The 23,691-nt window shown below is 44.0% G+C and overlaps 1 protein-coding gene across 2 annotated transcripts in view; it reads right to left on the bottom strand.

Annotated features, from left to right (window-relative positions):
• Positions 1 to 15,968, bottom strand: part of LOC121005277 (gastrula zinc finger protein XlCGF66.1-like) — an 87,822-nt gene extending 71,854 nt beyond the window's left edge. The window contains exon 1 of one of the 2 annotated variants that reach the window (XM_040437914.1): positions 15,932 to 15,968. The gene's annotated coding sequence lies outside the window, so the exon portion shown is untranslated. The other variant, XM_040437912.1, reaches the window with a different exon arrangement.
• Positions 15,969 to 23,691: the final 7,723 nt, after the last annotated feature.

Genomic DNA, 23,691 nt, shown 5'->3' on the forward strand with positions numbered 1-23,691 from the left:
AGGACAGGTTCTACTCTTCCTGTATTATAACAGCACATAGATGACACCACAACCTGCTCCTCCTGTAATATTATAGGACATGGTTCTACTCTTTCTGTATTATAAAAGCACACAGATGACACCACCAGCCTGCTCCTCTCCTGTAATATTATAGGACAGGTTCTACTCTTCCTGTATTATAACAAGCACACGGATGACACCACAGCCTGCTCCTCTGTAATATTATAGGACAGGTTCTACTTTTCCTGTATTATAACAGCACACGGATGACACCACAGCCTGCTCCTCCTGTAATATTATAGGACAGGTTCTACTCTTTCTGTATTATAACAGCACACGGATGACACCACAGCCTGCTCCTCCTGTATTATAACAGCACAACGGATGACACCACAGCCTGCTCCTCCTGTAATATATAGGACAGGTTCTACTCTTCCTGTATTATAACAGCACACGGATGACACCACAGCCTGCTCCTCCTGTAATATTATAGGACAGGTTCTACTCTTCCTGTATTATAACAGCACACGGATGACACCACAGCCTGCTCCTCCTGTAATATTATAGGACAGGTTCTACTCTTCCTGTATTATAACAGCACATGGATGACACCACAGCCTGCTCCTCCTGTAATATTATAGGACAGGTTTTACTCTTCCTGTATTATAACAGCACACAGATGACACCACAGTCTGCTCCTCCTGTAATATTATAGGACAGGTTCTACTCTTTCTGTATTATAACAGCACACGGATGACACCACAGCCTGCTCCTCCTGTAATATTCTAGGACAGGTTCTACTCTTCCTGTATTATAACAGCACACGGATGACACTACAGCCTGCTCCTCCTGTAATATTATAGGACAGGTTCTACTCTTCCTGTATTATAACAGCACACGGATGACACCACAGCCTGCTCCTCCTGTAATATTATAGGACAGGTTCTACTCTTCCTGTATTATAACAGCACACGGATGACACCACAGCCTGCTCCTCCTGTAATATTATAGGACAGGTTCTACTCTTCCTGTATTATACAGCACACGGATGACACCACAGCCAGCTCCTCCTGTAATATTATAGGACAGATTCTACTCTTCCTGTATTATAACAGCACACGGATGACACCACAGCCAGCTCCTCCTGTAATATTATAGGACAGGTTCTACTCTTCCTGTAATATAACAGCACACGGATGACACTACAGCCTGCTCCTCCTGTAATATTATAGGACAGGTTCTACTCTTCCTGTATTATAACAGCACACGGATGACACCACAGCCAGCTCCTCCTGTAATATTATAGGACAGGTTCTACTCTTCCTGTATTATAACAGCACACGGATGACACCACAGCCAGCTCCTCCTGTAATATTATAGGACAGATTCTACTCTTCCTGTATTATAACAGCACACGGATGACACTACAGCCTGCTCCTCCTGTAATATTATAGGACAGGTTCTACTCTTCCTGTATTATAACAGCACACGGATGACACCACAGCCTGCTCCTCCTGTAATATTATAGGACAGGTTCTACTCTTCCTGTATTATAACAGCACACGGATGACACTACAGCCTGCTCCTCCTGTAATATTATAGGACAGGTTCTACTCTTCCTGTATTATAACAGCACACGGATGACACCACAGCCAGCTCCTCCTGTAATATTATAGGACAGGTTCTACTCTTCCTGTAATATAACAGCACACGGATGACACTACAGCCTGCTCCTCCTGTAATATTATATGACAGGTTCTACTCTTCCTGTATTATAACAGCACATGGATGACACCACAGCCTGCTCCTCCTGTAATATTATAGGACAGGTTCTACTCTTCCTGTATTATAACAGCACACGGATGACACCACAGCCAGCTCCTCATGTAATATTATAGGACAGATTCTACTCTTCCTGTATTATAACAGCACACGGATGACACCACAGCCTGCTCCTCCTGTAATATTATAGGACAGGTTTCTACTCTTCCTGTATTATAACAGCACACGGATGACACCACAGCCTGCTCCTCCTGTAATATTATAGGACAGGTTCTACTCTTCCTGTATTATAACAGCACACGGATGACACTACAGCCTGCTCCTCCTGTAATATTATAGGACAGGTTCTACTCTTCCTGTATTATAACAGCACACGGATGACACCACAGCCAGCTCCTCCTGTAATATTATAGGACAGATTCTACTCTTCCTGTATTATAACAGCACACGGATGACACCACAGCCAGCTCCTCCTGTAATATTATAGGACAGGTTCTACTCTTCCTGTATTATAACAGCACATGGATGACACCACAGCCAGCTCCTCCTGAAATATTATAGGACAGGTTCTACTCTTCCTGTAATATAACAGCACACGGATGACACTACAGCCTGCTCCTCCTGTAATATTATAGGACAGGTTCTACTCTTCCTGTATTATAACAGCACATGGATGACACCACAGCCTGCTCCTCCTGTAATATTATAGGACAGGTTCTACTCTTCCTGTATTATAACAGCACACGGATGACACTGCAGCCTGCTCCTCCTGTAATATTATAGGACAGGTTCTACTCTTCCTGTATTATAACAGCACACGGATGACACCGCAGCCTGCTCCTCCTGTAATATTATAGGACAGGTTCTACTCTTCCTGTATTATAACAGCACACAGATGACACCACAGCCTGCTCCTCCTGTAATATTATAGGACAGGTTCTACTCTTCCTGTATTATAACAGCACACGGATGACACTACAGCCTGCTCCTCCTGTAATATTATAGGACAGGTTCTACTCTTCCTGTATTATAACAGCACACGGATGACACTGCAGCCTGCTCCTCCTGTAATATTATAGGACAGGTTCTACTCTTCCTGTATTATAACAGCACACAGATGACACCACAGCCTGCTCCTCCTGTAATATTATAGGACAGGTTCTACTCTTCCTGTATTATAACAGCACACGGATGACACTACAGCCTGCTCCTCCTGTAATATTATAGGACAGGTTCTACTCTTCCTGTATTATAACAGCACACGGATGACACTGCAGCCTGCTCCTCCTGTAATATTATAGGACAGGTTCTACTCTTCCTGTATTATAACAGCACACGGATGACACCACAGCCTGCTCCTCCTGTAATATTATAGGACAGGTTCTACTCTTCCTGTATTATAACAGCACACGGATGACACTACAGCCTGCTCCTCCTGTAATATTATAGGGACAGGTTCTACTCTTCCTGTATTATAACAGCACACGGATGACACTGCAGCCTGCTCCCCCTGTAATATTATAGGACAGGTTCTACTCTTCCTGTATTATAACAGCACACGGATGACACCACAGCCAGCTCCTCCTGTAATATTATAGGACAGGTTCTACTCTTCCTGTATTATAACAGCACACGGATGACACCACAGCCAGCTCCTCCTGTAATATTATAGGACAGGTTCTACTCTTCCTGTATTATAACAGCACACGGATGACACTACAGCCTGCTCCTCCTGTAATATTATAGGACAGGTTCTACTCTTCCTGTATTATAACAGCACACGGATGACACTGCAGCCTGCTCCCCCTGTAATATTATAGGACAGGTTCTACTCTTCCTGTATTATAACAGCACACGGATGACACCACAGCCAGCTCCTCCTGTAATATTATAGGACAGGTTCTACTCTTCCTGTATTATAACAGCACACGGATGACACCACAGCCTGCTCCTCCTGTAATATTATAGGACAGGTTCTACTCTTCCTGTATTATAACAGCACACGGATGACACTACAGCCTGCTCCTCCTGTAATATTATAGGACAGGTTCTACTCTTCCTGTATTATAACAGCACACGGATGACACCACAGCCAGCTCCTCCTGTAATATTATAGGACAGATTCTACTCTTCCTGTATTATAACAGCACACGGATGACACCACAGCCTGCTCCTCCTGTAATATTATAGGACAGGTTCTACTCTTCCTGTATTATAACAGCACACAGATGACACCACAGCCAGCTCCTTCTGTAATATTATAGGACAGGTTCTACTCTTCCTGTATTATAACAGCACATGGATGACACCACAGCCAGCTCCTCCTGTAATATTATAGGACAGGTTCTACTCTACCTGTAATATAACAGCACACGGATGACACTACAGCCTGCTCCTCCTGTAATATTATAGGACAGGTTCTACTCTTCCTGTATTATAACAGCACACGGATGACACCACAGCCTGCTCCTCCTGTAATATTATAGGACAGGTTCTACTCTTCCTGTATTATAACAGCACACAGATGACACCACAGCCAGCTTCTCCTGTAATATTATAGGACAGGTTCTACTCTTCCTGTATTATAACAGCACACAGATGACACCACAACCTGCTCCTCCTGTAATATTATAGGACAGGTTCTACTCTTCCTGTATTATAACAGCACACGGATGACACCACAGCCTGATCCTCCTGTAATATTATAGGACAGATTCTACTCTTCCTGTATTATAACAGCACATAGATGACACCACAACCTGCTCCTCCTGTAATATTATAGGACAGGTTCTACTCTTCCTGTATTATAACAGCACACGGATGACACCACAGCCTGATCCTCCTGTAATATTATAGGACAGGTTCTACTCTTCCTGTATTATAACAGCACACAGATGACACCACAGTCTGCTCCTCCTGTAATATTATAGGACAGGTTCTACTCTTCCTGTATTATAACAGCACACAGATGACACCACAGCCTGCTCCTCCTGTAATATTATAGGACAGGTTCTACTCTTCCTGTATTATAACAGCACATAGATGACACCACAACCTGCTCCTCCTGTAATATTATAGGACAGGTTCTACTCTTTCTGTATTATAACAGCACACGGATGACACCACAGCCTGCTCCTCCTGTAATATTATAGGACAGGTTCTACTCTTCCTGTATTATAACAGCACACAGATGACACCACAGCCTGCTCCTCCTGTAATATTATAGGACAGGTTCTACTCTTCCTGTATTATAACAGCACACAGATGACACCACAGTCTGCTCCTCCTGTAATATTATAGGACAGGTTCTACTCTTCCTGTATTATAACAGCACACGGATGACACCACAGCCTGCTCCTCCTGTAATATTATAGGACAGGTTCTACTCTTCCTGTATTATAACAGCACACGGATGACACCACAGCCTGCTCCTCCTGTAATATTATAGGACAGGTTCTACTCTTCCTGTATTATAACAGCACACGGATGACACCACAGCCTGCTCCTCCTGTAATATTATAGGACAGGTTTTACTCTTCCTGTATTATAACAGCACACAGATGACACCACAGTCTGCTCCTCCTGTAATATTCTAGGACAGGTTCTACTCTTTCTGTATTATAACAGCACACGGATGACACCACAGCCTGCTCCTCCTGTAATATTATAGGACAGGTTCTACTCTTCCTGTATTATAACAGCACACGGATGACACTACAGCCTGCTCCTCCTGTAATATTATAGGACAGGTTCTACTCTTCCTGTATTATAACAGCACACGGATGACACCACAGCCAGCTCCTCCTGTAATATTATAGGACAGATTCTACTCTTCCTGTATTATAACAGCACACGGATGACACCACAGCCAGCTCCTTGTGTAATATTATAGGACAGGTTCTACTCTTCCTGTATTATAACAGCACATGGATGACATCACAGCCAGCTCCTCCTGTAATATTATAGGACAGGTTCTACTCTACCTGTAATATAACAGCACACGGATGACACTACAGCCTGCTCCTCCTGTAATATTATAGGACAGGTTCTACTCTTCCTGTATTATAACAGCACACGGATGACACCACAGCCTGCTCCTCCTGTAATATTATAGGACAGGTTCTACTCTTCCTGTATTATAACAGCACACGGATGACACCACAGCCTGCTCCTCCTGTAATATTATAGGACAGGTTTTACTCTTCCTGTATTATAACAGCACACAGATGACACCACAGTCTGCTCCTCCTGTAATATTCTAGGACAGGTTCTACTCTTTCTGTATTATAACAGCACACGGATGACACCACAGCCTGCTCCTCCTGTAATATTATAGGACAGGTTCTACTCTTCCTGTATTATAACAGCACACGGATGACACTACAGCCTGCTCCTCCTGTAATATTATAGGACAGGTTCTACTCTTCCTGTATTATAACAGCACACGGATGACACCACAGCCAGCTCCTCCTGTAATATTATAGGACAGATTCTACTCTTCCTGTATTATAACAGCACACGGATGACACCACAGCCAGCTCCTTCTGTAATATTATAGGACAGGTTCTACTCTTCCTGTATTATAACAGCACATGGATGACATCACAGCCAGCTCCTCCTGTAATATTATAGGACAGGTTCTACTCTACCTGTAATATAACAGCACACGGATGACACTACAGCCTGCTCCTCCTGTAATATTATAGGACAGGTTCTACTCTTCCTGTATTATAACAGCACACGGATGACACCACAGCCTGCTCCTCCTGTAATATTAAAGGACAGGTTCTACTCTTCCTGTATTATAACAGCACACGGATGACACTGCAGTCTGCTCCTCCTGTAATATTATAGGACAGGTTCTACTCTTCCTGTATTATAACAGCACATGGATGACACCGCAGCCTGCTCCTCCTGTAATATTATAGGACAGGTTCTACTCTTCCTGTATTATAACAGCACACAGATGACACCACAGCCTGCTCCTCCTGTAATATTGTAGGACAGGTTCTACTCTTCCTGTATTATAACAGCACACGGATGACACTACAGCCTGCTCCTCCTGTAATATTATAGGACAGGTTCTACTCTTCCTGTATTATAACAGCACACGGATGACACTGCAGCCTGCTCCTCCTGTAATATTATAGGACAGGTTCTACTCTTCCTGTATTATAACAGCACACGGATGACACCACAGCCAGCTCCTCATGTAATATTATAGGACAGATTCTACTCTTCCTGTATTATAACAGCACACGGATGACACCACAGCCTGCTCCTCCTGTAATATTATAGGACAGGTTCTACTCCTCCTGTATTATAACAGCACACGGATGACACCACAGCCTGCTCCTCCTGTAATATTATAGGACAGGTTCTACTCTTCCTGTATTATAACAGCACACGGATGACACCACAGCCAGCTCCTCCTGTAATATTATAGGACAGGTTCTACTCTTCCTGTATCATAACAGCACACGGATGACACCACAGCCTGCTCCTCCTGTAATATTATAGGACAGGTTCTACTCTTCCTGTATTATAACAGCACACGGATGACACCACAGCCTGCTCCTCCTGTAATATTATAGGACAGGTTCTACTCTTCCTGTATTATAACAGCACACGGATGACACCACAGCCTGCTCCTCCTGTAATATTATAGGACAGGTTCTACTCTTTCTGTATTATAACAGCACACGGATGTCACCACAGCCAGCTCCTCCTGTAATATTATAGGACAGGTTCTACTCTTTCTGTATTATAACAGCACACAGATGACACTACAGCCTGCTCCTCCTGTAATATTATAGGACAGGTTCTACTCTTTCTGTGTTATAACAGCACACGGATGACACCACAGCCTGCTCCTCCTGTAATATTATAGGACAGGTTCTACTCTTCCTGTATTATAACAGCACACGGATGACACCACAGCCTGCTCCTCCTGTAATATTATAGGACAGGTTATACTCTTCCTATTATACAGATGACACTACAGCCTGCTCCTCCTGTAATATTATAGGACAGGTTCTACTCTTTCTGTATTATAACAGCACACAGATGACACTACAGCCTGCTCCTCCTGTAATATTATAGGACAGGTTCTACTCTTCCTATTATACAGATGACACTACAGCCTGCTCCTCCTGTAATATTATAGGACAGGTTCTACTCTTTCTGTATTATAACAGCACACAGATGACACTACAGCCTGCTCCTCCTGTAATATTATAGGACAGGTTCTACTCTTTCTGTATTATAACAGCACACAAATGACACTACAGCCTGCTCCTCCTGTAATATTATAGGACAGGTTCTACTCTTCCTGTATTATAACAGCACACAGATGACACCACAGCCTGCTCCTCCTGTAATATTATAGGACAGGTTCTACTCTTCCTGTATTATAACAGCACATAGATGACACCACAACCTGCTCCTCCTGTAATATTATAGGACAGGTTCTACTCTTTCTGTATTATAAAAGCACACAGATGACACCACAGCCTGCTCCTCCTGTAATATTATAGGACAGGTTCTACTCTTCCTGTATTATAACAGCACACGGATGACACCACAGCCTGCTCCTCCTGTAATATTATAGGACAGGTTCTACTTTTCCTGTATTATAACAGCACACGGATGACACCACAGCCTGCTCCTCCTGTAATATTATAGGACAGGTTCTACTCTTTCTGTATTATAACAGCACACGGATGACACCACAGCCTGCTCCTCCTGTATTATAACAGCACACGGATGACACCACAGCCTGCTCCTCCTGTAATATTATAGGACAGGTTCTACTCTTCCTGTATTATAACAGCACACGGATGACACCACAGCCTGCTCCTCCTGTAATATTATAGGACAGGTTCTACTCTTCCTGTATTATAACAGCACACGGATGACACCACAGCCTGCTCCTCCTGTAATATTATAGGACAGGTTCTACTCTTCCTGTATTATAACAGCACATGGATGACACCACAGCCTGCTCCTCCTGTAATATTATAGGACAGGTTTTACTCTTCCTGTATTATAACAGCACACAGATGACACCACAGTCTGCTCCTCCTGTAATATTATAGGACAGGTTCTACTCTTTCTGTATTATAACAGCACACGGATGACACCACAGCCTGCTCCTCCTGTAATATTATAGGACAGGTTCTACTCTTCCTGTATTATAACAGCACACGGATGACACTACAGCCTGCACCTCCTGTAATATTATAGGACAGGTTCTACTCTTCCTGTATTATAACAGCACACGGATGACACCACAGCCTGCTCCTCCTGTAATATTATAGGACAGGTTCTACTCTTCCTGTATTATAACAGCACACGGATGACACTACAGCCTGCTCCTCCTGTAATATTATAGGACAGGTTCTACTCTTCCTGTATTATAACAGCACACGGATGACACCACAGCCAGCTCCTCCTGTAATATTATAGGACAGATTCTACTCTTCCTGTATTATAACAGCACACGGATGACACCACAGCCAGCTCCTCCTGTAATATTATAGGACAGGTTCTACTCTTCCTGTAATATAACAGCACACGGATGACACTACAGCCTGCTCCTCCTGTAATATTATAGGACAGGTTCTACTCTTCCTGTATTATAACAGCACATGGATGACACCACAGCCTGCTCCTCCTGTAATATTATAGGACAGGTTCTACTCTTCCTGTATTATAACAGCACACGGATGACACCACAGCCAGCTCCTCATGTAATATTATAGGACAGATTCTACTCTTCCTGTATTATAACAGCACACGGATGACACTACAGCCTGCTCCTCCTGTAATATTATAGGACAGGTTCTACTCTTCCTGTATTATAACAGCACACGGATGACACCACAGCCTGCTCCTCCTGTAATATTATAGGACAGGTTCTACTCTTCCTGTATTATAACAGCACACGGATGACACTACAGCCTGCTCCTCCTGTAATATTATAGGACAGGTTCTACTCTTCCTGTATTATAACAGCACACGGATGACACCACAGCCAGCTCCTCCTGTAATATTATAGGACAGGTTCTACTCTTCCTGTAATATAACAGCACACGGATGACACTACAGCCTGCTCCTCCTGTAATATTATATGACAGGTTCTACTCTTCCTGTATTATAACAGCACATGGATGACACCACAGCCTGCTCCTCCTGTAATATTATAGGACAGGTTCTACTCTTCCTGTATTATAACAGCACACGGATGACACCACAGCCAGCTCCTCATGTAATATTATAGGACAGATTCTACTCTTCCTGTATTATAACAGCACACGGATGACACTACAGCCTGCTCCTCCTGTAATATTATAGGACAGGTTCTACTCTTCCTGTATTATAACAGCACACGGATGACACCACAGCCTGCTCCTCCTGTAATATTATAGGACAGGTTCTACTCTTCCTGTATTATAACAGCACACGGATGACACTACAGCCTGCTCCTCCTGTAATATTATAGGACAGGTTCTACTCTTCCTGTATTATAACAGCACACGGATGACACCACAGCCAGCTCCTCCTGTAATATTATAGGACAGATTCTACTCTTCCTGTATTATAACAGCACACGGATGACACCACAGCCAGCTCCTCCTGTAATATTATAGGACAGGTTCTACTCTTCCTGTATTATAACAGCACATGGATGACACCACAGCCAGCTCCTCCTGTAATATTATAGGACAGGTTCTACTCTTCCTGTAATATAACAGCACACGGATGACACTACAGCCTGCTCCTCCTGTAATATTATAGGACAGGTTCTACTCTTCCTGTATTATAACAGCACATGGATGACACCACAGCCTGCTCCTCCTGTAATATTATAGGACAGGTTCTACTCTTCCTGTATTATAACAGCACACGGATGACACTGCAGCCTGCTCCTCCTGTAATATTATAGGACAGGTTCTACTCTTCCTGTATTATAACAGCACACGGATGACACCGCAGCCTGCTCCTCCTGTAATATTATAGGACAGGTTCTACTCTTCCTGTATTATAACAGCACACAGATGACACCACAGCCTGCTCCTCCTGTAATATTATAGGACAGGTTCTACTCTTCCTGTATTATAACAGCACACGGATGACACTACAGCCTGCTCCTCCTGTAATATTATAGGACAGGTTCTACTCTTCCTGTATTATAACAGCACACGGATGACACTACAGCCTGCTCCTCCTGTAATATAATAGGACAGGTTCTACTCTTCCTGTATTATAACAGCACACAGATGACACCACAGCCTGCTCCTCCTGTAATATTATAGGACAGGTTCTACTCTTCCTGTATTATAACAGCACACGGATGACACTACAGCCTGCTCCTCCTGTAATATTATAGGACAGGTTCTACTCTTCCTGTATTATAACAGCACACGGATGACACTGCAGCCTGCTCCTCCTGTAATATTATAGGACAGGTTCTACTCTTCCTGTATTATAACAGCACACGGATGACACCACAGCCTGCTCCTCCTGTAATATTATAGGACAGGTTCTACTCTTCCTGTATTATAACAGCACACGGATGACACTACAGCCTGCTCCTCCTGTAATATTATAGGACAGGTTCTACTCTTCCTGTATTATAACAGCACACGGATGACACTGCAGCCTGCTCCCCCTGTAATATTATAGGACAGGTTCTACTCTTTCTGTATTATAACAGCACACGGATGACACCACAGCCAGCTCCTCCTGTAATATTATAGGACAGGTTCTACTCTTCCTGTATTATAACAGCACACGGATGACACCACAGCCAGCTCCTCCTGTAATATTATAGGACAGCTTCTACTCTTCCTGTATTATAACAGCACACGGATGACACCACAGCCTGCTCCTCCTGTAATATTATAGGACAGGTTCTACTCCTCCTGTATTATAACAGCACACGGATGACACCACAGCCTGCTCCTCCTGTAATATTATAGGACAGGTTCTACTCTTCCTGTATTATAACAGCACACGGATGACACCACAGCCTGCTCCTCCTGTAATATTATAGGACAGGTTCTACTCTTCCTGTATTATAACAGCACACGGATGACACCACAGCCTGCTCCTCCTGTAATATTATAGGACAGGTTCTACTCTTCCTGTATTATAACAGCACATGGATGACACCACAGCCTGCTCCTCCTGTAATATTATAGGACAGGTTCTACTCTTCCTGTATTATAACAGCACACGGATGACACTACAGCCTGCTCCTCCTGTAATATTATAGGACAGGTTCTACTCTTCCTGTATTATAACAGCACACGGATGACACCACAGCCAGCTCCTCCTGTAATATTATAGGACAGATTCTACTCTTCCTGTATTATAACAGCACACGGATGACACCACAGCCAGCTCCTCCTGTAATATTATAGGACAGGTTCTACTCTTCCTGTAATATAACAGCACACGGATGACACTACAGCCTGCTCCTCCTGTAATATTATAGGACAGGTTCTACTCTTCCTGTATTATAACAGCACATGGATGACACCACAGCCTGCTCCTCCTGTAATATTATAGGACAGGTTCTACTCTTCCTGTATTATAACAGCACACGGATGACACCACAGCCAGCTCCTCATGTAATATTATAGGACAGATTCTACTCTTCCTGTATTATAACAGCACACGGATGACACCACAGCCTGCTCCTCCTGTAATATTATAGGACAGGTTCTACTCTTCCTGTATTATAACAGCACACGGATGACACCACAGCCTGCTCCTCCTGTAATATTATAGGACAGGTTCTACTCTTCCTGTATTATAACAGCACACGGATGACACTACAGCCTGCTCCTCCTGTAATATTATAGGACAGGTTCTACTCTTCCTGTATTATAACAGCACACGGATGACACCACAGCCAGCTCCTCCTGTAATATTATAGGACAGGTTCTACTCTTCCTGTAATATAACAGCACACGGATGACACTACAGCCTGCTCCTCCTGTAATATTATAGGACAGGTTCTACTCTTCCTGTATTATAACAGCACATGGATGACACCACAGCCTGCTCCTCCTGTAATATTATAGGACAGGTTCTACTCTTCCTGTATTATAACAGCACACGGATGACACCACAGCCAGCTCCTCATGTAATATTATAGGACAGATTCTACTCTTCCTGTATTATAACAGCACACGGATGACACTACAGCCTGCTCCTCCTGTAATATTATAGGACAGGTTCTACTCTTCCTGTATTATAACAGCACACGGATGACACCACAGCCTGCTCCTCCTGTAATATTATAGGACAGGTTCTACTCTTCCTGTATTATAACAGCACACGGATGACACTACAGCCAGCTCCTCCTGTAATATTATAGGACAGGTTCTACTCTTCCTGTATTATAACAGCACACGGATGACACCACAGCCAGCTCCTCCTGTAATATTATAGGACAGATTCTACTCTTCCTGTATTATAACAGCACACGGATGACACCACAGCCAGCTCCTCCTGTAATATTATAGGACAGGTTCTACTCTTCCTGTATTATAACAGCACATGGATGACACCACAGCCAGCTCCTCCTGTAATATTATAGGACAGGTTCTACTCTTCCTGTAATATAACAGCACACGGATGACACTACAGCCTGCTCCTCCTGTAATATTATAGGACAGGTTCTACTCTTCCTGTATTATAACAGCACATGGATGACACCACAGCCTGCTCCTCCTGTAATATTATAGGACAGGTTCTACTCTTCCTGTATTATAACAGCACACGGATGACACTGCAGCCTGCTCCTCCTGTAATATTATAGGACAGGTTCTACTCTTCCTGTATTATAACAGCACACGGATGACACTGCAGCCTGCTCCTCCTGTAATATTATAGGACAGGTTCTACTCTTCCTGTATTATAACAGCACACAGATGACACCACAGCCTGCTCCTCCTGTAATATTATAGGACAGGTTCTACTCTTCCTGTATTATAACAGCACACGGATGACACTACAGCCTGCTCCTCCTGTAATATTATAGGACAGGTTCTACTCTTCCTGTATTATAACAGCACACGGATGACACTGCAGCCTGCGCCTCCTGTAATATTATAGGACAGGTTCTACTCTTCCTGTATTATAACAGCACACAGATGACACCACAGCCTGCTCCTCCTGTAATATTATAGGACAGGTTCTACTCTTCCTGTATTATAACAGCACACGGATGACACTACAGCCTGCTCCTCCTGTAATATTATAGGACAGGTTCTACTCTTCCTGTATTATAACAGCACACGGATGACACTGCAGCCTGCTCCTCCTGTAATATTATAGGACAGGTTCTACTCTTCCTGTATTATAACAGCACACGGATGACACCACAGCCTGCTCCTCCTGTAATATTATAGGACAGGTTCTACTCTTCCTGTATTATAACAGCACACGGATGACACTACAGCCTGCTCCTCCTGTAATATTATAGGACAGGTTCTACTCTTCCTGTATTATAACAGCACACGGATGACACTGCAGCCTGCTCCTCCTGTAATATTATAGGACAGGTTCTACTCTTCCTGTATTATAACAGCACACGGATGACACCACAGCCAGCTCCTCCTGTAATATTATAGGACAGGTTCTACTCTTCCTGTATTATAACAGCACACGGATGACACCACAGCCAGCTCCTCCTGTAATATTATAGGACAGCTTCTACTCTTCCTGTATTATAACAGCACACGGATGACACCACAGCCTGCTCCTCCTGTAATATTATAGGACAGGTTCTACTCCTCCTGTATTATAACAGCACACGGATGACACCACAGCCTGCTCCTCCTGTAATATTATAGGACAGGTTCTACTCTTCCTGTATTATAACAGCACACGGATGACACCACAGCCTGCTCCTCCTGTAATATTATAGGACAGGTTCTACTCTTCCTGTATTATAACAGCACACGGATGACACCACAGCCTGCTCCTCCTGTAATATTATAGGACAGGTTCTACTCTTCCTGTATTATAACAGCACATGGATGACACCACAGCCTGCTCCTCCTGTAATATTATAGGACAGGTTCTACTCTTCCTGTATTATAACAGCACACGGATGACACCGCAGCCTGCTCCTCCTGTAATATTATAGGACAGGTTCTACTCTTCCTGTATTATAACAGCACACGGATAACACCACAGCCAGCTCCTCCTATAATATTATAAGACAGGTTCTACTCTTCCTGTATTATAACAGCACACGGATGACACCACAGCCTGCTCCTCCTGTAATATTATAGGACAGGTTCTACTCTTCCTATTATACAGATGACACTACAGCCTGCTCCTCCTGTAATATTATAGGACAGGTTCTACTCTTCCTGTATTATAACAGCACACAGATGACACCACAGCCAGCTCCTCCTGTAATATTATAGGACAGGTTCTACTCTTCCTGTATTATAACAGCACACGGATGACACCACAGCCTGCTCCTCCTGTAATATTATAGGACAGGTTCTACTCTTCCTGTATTATAACAGCACACGGATGACACTACAGCCTGCTCCTCCTGTAATATTATAGGACAGGTTCTACTCTTCCTGTATTATAACAGCACACGGATGACACCACAGCCTGCTCATCCTGTAATATTATAGGATAGGTTCTACTCTTCCTGTATTATAACAGCACACGGATGACACCACAGCCTGCTCCTCCTGTAATATTATAGGACAGGTTCTACTCTTCCTGTATTATAACAGCACACAGATGACACCACAGCCAGCTCCTCCTGTACAGTACACATCCCCTACAGACACCCTGATGTAGAGACAACCCCATCATCTACTCCACCTGTATAATAAATAACCTGCAACAAGTCCAATCACTACCTGCTCCTTCTGTGGCACATTAACCAGACACAGACAGGACAGGGGTTGCTTCTCCCACACTGGAACATCCAAGGACAGAAATCTCATCCTTCTGTATTTTAATCACCAAACCCAGGCAGTGTGGACTTTTCCTGTATTATAATATGCAACCGCCAACAGTTTACCCCCTTCTAGTATAATAACCAGAAAGAACACCAGAACTTGCTCCTCCTGTAATCACAGCACAGGATATATTACATTACCCACTGCCAGTTTCATTAAACGTAGTGTCTAAACTCCATGCGCAGTAAGGACCTGCTGACGTCACAGGGGCACGTGACATAGAAAGCCTTCATTTCAAAGTGACCATGCGCCTCAGATTTGACACGATCATTAAACTTAGTTATTATTTTAATAATCTTCGTTACTATAGCGCATGGGTACAACACCGCTGCTACATCCTGCGGCTGCTTGAAACCCACGTGACTTTGGCACAAGGTCCTTACAGCGCATGAAGTTTACACAGAACCCTCGTTAAAGTGTCCTTCCCGTCACCCGGATGTTGTTGTCCCACCTATATGCCTGTTTGCTCGGCTTCAGCAGATGATACTACGGCTGTGGCTTGCAGGCGAGAACTCCAGAGTTGAGTGCAGGGCCTACAGTGTAGTGAGTGTACTCGAGGAGGTCACATGTCCGGAATAGAAGGGGCATCAGGTAGTAGTACTACTTATGCGAGTGGATTCAGAAGGAAAGGAAGCGGGAGGAGGACACAGGGACCAGTCTGCCAGGGAGGTATCCCTCAGGGACTTGTGGAGTGGTTCTCCTAGGAAAGGCTCCATATTGGTGCTCTGAGAGATTCGTTCTCACCTGGCTAAGATCAGGTGCCTGCTACACAGGAGCACAGCAGAAGTTGGATGACCCCTTCGAAGTAAAATATATCTTTGTATCTTGTTAGCCAGTAAATAGAAGATTAAAAACAGCAAGTTCCTTTGTGGTTGATACGTTTTTAAGGGGTTATCCAAGAGATAACCAGTGTTGGGCTGGGGTACTTAGGGCCCATCAGTGTAACTGATTCTAGGGGCCCACCTTAGGGCTCCTGCACACAATTGTTTTTATAAATAAAATAAATCGATGTACATTCTGTGTCTGTATGTCCGCATGGCCGTTATATAAGCTTATAGAACATGTCCTATTATTGTCGGCATTACAGACAAGGATAGGACTGTTCTATTAGAGGCCGGCTGTTCTGTTCCTCATAATGTGGAATGCACACACCCGGTATCCATGTTTTGCAGATCTGCAATACGCGGACTGCAAAATATCCAACGGTCGAGTTCATGAGCACTTACAGTGATAACAGAAATATTAAAGATGAAGTATGATGGTAGACACTCAGTAAAATGCACAAACATATATGTGGCAGAATTTAGGCTACTTTCACACTTGTGGTAGCAGGGTCTGGCAGGATGTTCCAGCGGGGGAACAGCCTGCCGCATCCATGCTAACGCTAGCCCACCGTGCCGCAGAAAGTCCGCTGTAGTTTCTGTCCGGCCGCCTATCGGCATGCTTGCTGTGCTGGGACAGACCTCTGGCCCACCTCCATTATAGTGAATGGGGCTGGAGCGTACTAGCGTGGGCTAGCGTAAGTATGGATCTGGCAGGCTGTTACCCCACTGGAAGAGCCTGCCGGACCCTGCTACCGCAAGTGTGAAAGTAGCCTTACACATACATGGATATCCTGCTCTTAAGGCCTCATGCACACGACTGTGCCGTTTTTTGCAGTCCGCAAACCGCGGATCCGGTTTACACCATAAAAAGGGGTAACAGGACCCGTTCCTGGGATCAGTGGGGGTTGTAGAATCAGACCCCACTATTCATATAGTTATGCCCTATGGTGTGGAGAGGTTAACTTTAAAACCTGCACAACCACTTTAAATCAGTCTCATATGCCTCTCGGCAGGGCAGACTGGACAGGTCCCTCCCACGTGAAACAACTAAAAGTGGTAGACGCATTCAAATATCTAGGCATACACATCACAAAAAAATACTCCCATGCCCTGACACAACATTTACCCCTTAATTGAGCATATACGACACAATCTTCAAAACTGGAAGACATTGCCGTTATCAGTGGCAGGACGTATTAATCTAATTCAAATTATTATACTCCCCAAGGTCCTTTACGCTTTTCAACACTCGGCGGTGCATATTCCCAAATCAGCGTTTAAAGAGATAGACTCCGTAACCAGAGCCTTTATCTGGGGCAGGTTTCGTGCCAAACTTAGTCTAGATACATGAAAATGTCCCAAAACAGAGGGCGGTATGGCATTAAGGCTCATATATACCTGGTATACAACCGATGACCTGCCCACCTTGGAGTAATTTTTAAAACAATACCTGAATTGTTACACATTATGCTCAGTTCTGGAAATGCCCCCTAAATTCCTGAAGCCTCTTCTGCCGCTGCATAAGCTAGCCCAAACAGTATGGAAGGAGGCTAAAGCACTGTCACAATTTACAGAAGTTGTTTCTGATATTCCTAGGTGGGGCAATCAATTGCTGCCGCAAACGCAGGAAGTTATGAGAGCGGATAGATGGCAGTTGGCAGGGGTTATTATCCTTGGAAACATTTAGGCTGGGTTCACACCTGAGCGTATTCGATAAGCGCTTTTAACAGCCGTTTTTATCGGGCGTTTTTGAGGCGTATTTTGGGGCGTCTTTGTATTTTGGAAACGCGCGTAGTACGCGCGTTTATGTGATTAACCACAGAGGCTTCCAATGAAAAACTGTCACAATACGCGTGACAATACACCCCAAAGAAGCTCCTGTACTTCTTGGGGCGTTTTACAGCGTGTTCGTACACGCTGTAAAACGCTCAGGTGAGAACCATGCCCATAGGGAAACATTGGTTTTTGCCTGTTGAGCGTTTTACAGCGCGTAGTAACACGCTGTAAAACGCTCAGGTGTGAACCCAGCCTTATAATCCGGGAGTATCAATGACGTTTGAGGCATCGTCACAGAAATACATTATCCCCAGAACCCATTTCTTCTCATATTTACAACTTAGATCCACCATACAGAGTAAATTCCCAAATGACGTCCCAACGATCTCGAGATACCCACTCATAGGAGTCGTCAAAACCCAACGTTCCAGAGGTCTAGTATTAGTAATCTACTCACACCTGGTCCAGACGAAGGTTAGTACCAATCCCCTCACAGTAATTGACAAATGGAAAAAATTGATACCCACACTAACAGAAGAATCCATATCGGCTTTATTAGAATCTCATTTACAAGTATCTCCAGCAGTCAATAACAAAATAATCCAACTATATATTATTAATCAGGCATATCTCCCACCAACTAGACTACAGAGAATGGGTAGAGCAGTATCCACGGGATGTCCTTGGTGTGGGGAACTAGAGGCAGATTTCTGGCACATGATATGGAGATGCAGCCAGATTGCCGCATTTTGGGGGGAGATGACTGCATTCCTCTCCAATCTGCTGCCGGTAAAGGTGGATTGCACCCCTGAGGTTTGCCTACTGGGAATAATGGATAAAGATATATGGGACTGATATACGACAACTTTTTTAAGGGAATACCTTTTCATGGCACGTAAGTGTATTGCTTTGAGATGGTCTGACCCCAATACGCCGAACTTTTCCGAAACTGCAGATAAATCAGATACTACCATATATAGTGTTGGTGTTAAAACATCGCAATAAACCACAAAAATTTGACAGGGTCTGGGGCCTGTGGTGTGAATCACCCCACACTTTGTACTCAACCTCGAGACTGCGACAAGCTTTGTCAGCAGCTCGAGGATCCATGGTTCATTTGGCTTTGAGGGATCATCTGAATGTAATGTATTATACTGCGCTATTCATTGATATAAGATGTTAATAGTGCAGTGAGGGATTGGAGAAATTGAATGTAAAGAAGCGTTAACTCTTTGTATTAAGAATTGTAACTGGAAAGTTTCATCTTGATGACATTAATCTGATGTTAATAAAAGTAAAAAATAAAATAAAAAGCCAGAGCAAAGGTGCTAGAGGAGCAATGTGAGCAAAGGGCACAAACGGAGGGTCATAACTGAAGCAGAGACATTAGGGTCACCTGAGGCAGGGTAATTGGAAAAGAGGCAATATTAGTGGTGCATTTAGAGTGGGGGCATCTGGAGCTTGGGCACTTATGGGTGTGTGTGCGATATTGCTACCTAGTGGTTATAATAATTATCTCTCCTGAGAAAGGAGAAATAATTACTCCTCCATCTTATCTTGGGCGCAGGAGACTGGGAGCCCACCGAGGAATCCACCGCCTCCCTGGTGGGCCAGTCCGAGCCTGAGTGTAGACCTGCATAATTGATCATACTTACCTGGTCTCCACAGCTGGATTCGGTCCATGAAGCTCCCGATCCGGCACTTCTGTGCCTAGCAGTGACCCCCTAGCCTGTAAAACGGCTAGGGCAGCACCAAAGCCTGCCCATCAGAGCCAGTGATGTCACTGGCAACACTGCTAGGCGGAAGCTTCCGCCTTGAGTGTAAAAATATAAACAAAAAAGCCCTTGCCTGCACAATGCAGGGCCGGCTCCAGGTTCATGTGGGCCCCCTTTCACAGTGATAACTCTCAAAGTACAGATAATATAGTAGATATCACCTGCAGTCCTATGTAACAGCACAGATAACACAGTGATGGCTATCTGAGTACACAATATGTAGTAGTGTTACCTGCAGTCATATGTAAAACCACAGATAACACTAGTGCTAATAATGTGTTTGTGTTACCTACAGTTCTACAGTTGCAAGAAAAAGTATGTGAACCCTTTGAAATGATATGGATTCCTGCACAAATTGGTCATAAAATGTGATCTGATCTTCATCTAAGTCACAACAATAGACAATCACAGTCTGCTTAAACTAATAACACACAAAGAATTAAATGCTACCATGTTTTTATTGAACACACCATGTAAACATTCACAGTACAGGTGGAAAAAGTATGTGAACCCCTAGACTAATGACATCTGCAAGAGCTAATTGGAGTGAGGTGTCAGCCAACTGGAGTCCAATCAATGAGATGAGATTAGAGATGTTGGTTACAGCTGCCCTATAAAAAAAACACACACCAGTTCTGGATTTGCTTTTCACAAGAAGCATTGCCTGATGTGAATGATGCCTCGCACAAAAGAGCTCTCAGAAGACCTACGATTAAGAACTGTTAACTTGCATAAAGCTGGAAAGGGTTATAAAAGTATCTCCAAAAGCCTTGCTGTTCATCAGTCCGCGTTAAGACAAATGTCTATAAATGGAGAAAGATCAGCAATGCTGCTACTCTCCCTAGGAGTGGCCGTCCTGTAAAGATGACTGCAAGAGCACAGCGCAGACTGCTCAATGAGGTGAAGAAGAATCCTAGAGTGTCAGCTAAAGACTTACAAAAGTCTCTGGCATATGCTAACATCCTTGCTAGCGAATCTACGATACGTAAAACACTAAACAAGAATGGATTTCATGGGAGGATACCACAGAGGAAGCCACTGCTGTCCAAAAAAAACATTGCTGCACGTTTACAGTTTGCACAAGAGCACCTGGATGTTCCACAGCAGTACTGGCAAAATATTCTGTGGACAGATGAAACCAAAGTTGAGTTGTTTGAAAGAAACACATAACACTATGTGTGGAGAAAAAGAGGCACAGCACACCAACATCAAAACCTCATCCCAACTGTGAAGTATGGTGGTGGGGGCATCATGGTTTGGGGCTGCTTTGCTGCATCAGGGCCTGGACGGATTGCTATCATCGAAGGAAAAATGAATTCCCAAGTTTATCAAGACATTTTGCAGGAGAACTTAAGGCCATCTGTCCACCAACTGAAGCTCAACAGAAGATGGGTGTTGCAATAGGACAACAACCCACAGCATAGAAGTAAATCAACAACAGAATGGCTTAAACAGAAGAAAATACGCCTTCTGGAGTGGCCCAGTCAGAGTCCTGACCTCAACCCGATTGAGATGCCGTGGCATGACCTCAAGAAAACGATTCACACCAGACATCCCAAGAATATTGCTGAACTGAAACAGTTCTGTAAAGAGGAATGGTCAAGAATTACTCCTGACCGTTGTGCACGTCTGATCTGCAACTACAGGAAACGTTTGGTTGAAGTTATTGCTGCCAAAGGAGGTTCAACCAGTTATTAAATCCAAGGGTTCACATACTTTTTCCACCTGCACTGTGAATGTCTACATGGTGTGTTCAATAAAAACATGGTAACATTTAATTCTTTGTGTGTTATTAGATTAAGCAAACTGTGATTGTCTATTGTTGTGACTTAGATGAAGATCAGATCACATTTTATGACCAAATTGTGCAGAAATCCATATCATTCCAAAGGGTTCACATACTTTTTCTTGCAACTGTATATAAAACCACAGATAATGAAGATTACTCTTACTGGTAATTGGATTTTCCTGAACCCACAATAACACCACGAGAGAGAAAGAGAGGCTTTGCCCTCACAGACAGGAAACCTGAAGTACAAAAAGGCGGAGGCTCTTCTCCCACTTCAGTATGTCTTTCCAAAGATGAGAGGAAACTCTGACCACAATTATTACAATAAACTCTTGTCATCAAAATTTTTTATATCTTTTTTTTTTGCAACACCCACACGTGCACCAACCACCAATAAAATAGGGAAGGGAAATAAGGGTGCTGTCGTGGGTTCAGGAAAATCCAATTACCGGTAAGAGTAATCTTAATTTTTCCCCTCACCCACGACAGCACCACGAGTTGACAGCCGAAAGCACCTTAGTAGCAAAGGTTAGATCCGAAGAAGAGTCTAACTGTAGACGGTAATGTTTGAAGAAGGTAGTCAGAGAAGACCAAACAACCGCCTTACAGATATCCTTTATAGATACAGCAGCCCTCTCAGTCCAAGAAGTGGAAATAGCTCTAGTAGAGTAAGATCTAAAGCCTTCTGGAGGAGACTTCCCTGAGGAAGAGTAAGCCAATGATATTGCTGAAGTAATCAATCTGGCCAAGGTATTTTTTTGATGCTGCATGGCCCTTTCTTTTCCCCTGAAAAACAACAAACATTGAGGAAGACTTCCTCCAGTCTTTAGTCCTGGACAAATACTGTGTTAAACACCTTCTAATGTCAAGACAATGATAAGCTTTTTCTTCTTCAGTAAATGGTGACTGATAGAAGGATAGAAGTACAATCACTTGAGACCTGTGAAACTTGGAAGCCGCCTTAGGAAGGAAGGCTGGATCAGGTTAAATGATCACCCTATCTTCTAGTAGTTTTATTAAAGGGGTATTCCCATCTCAGACTATAGGGGCATATCGCTAGGATATGCCCCCATTGTCTGATAGGTGCGGGTCCCACCGCTGGGACCCGCACCTACAACGAGAACGAAGCGGGGAGCGCTGTGGCGTCCACCACCAAGCGCTGCTCCCATAGAAGTGAATGGGAGCGCACCCCATGCTCCCATTCATTTCTATGGGGCAGACAGAATTTTTGGCGGCCCCATAGAAATGAATGCAGGCCGGCTGCGCATGCACATGCGCAGTGCGCCCTCCGTTAATTTCCCCGCTCCGTTCTCATTGTAGGTCCGGATCCCAGCGGTGGGACCCGCACTTATCAGACAATGGGGGCATATCCTAGCCATATGCCCCCATTGTCTGAGATGGGAAAACCCCTTTAAGGCGTTTAGGACCAAATTCAAATCCCAAGGCGCTACCTTGGGTGAAAGATTAAGGCCCCTTTCACACGGGCGAGAATTCTGCGCAGGTGCAATGCGTGAGGTGAACACATTACACCCGCACTGAATCCGGACCCATTCACTTCAATGAGGCTGTGCAGATGAGCTAAGATTTTCACGCATCACTTGTGCGTTGCATGAAAAATGGCAGCATGTTCTATATTCTGCGTTTTTCATGCAACGCAGGCCCCATAGAAATGAATGGGTCTGCTTTAAAATCGCAAGCATCCGCAAGCAAGTGCGGATGTGGTGTAATTTTCACGC

The sequence above is a fragment of the Bufo bufo genome, chromosome 6 (assembly GCF_905171765.1).
Source record: "Bufo bufo chromosome 6, aBufBuf1.1, whole genome shotgun sequence".
NCBI lineage: Eukaryota > Metazoa > Chordata > Amphibia > Anura > Bufonidae > Bufo > Bufo bufo.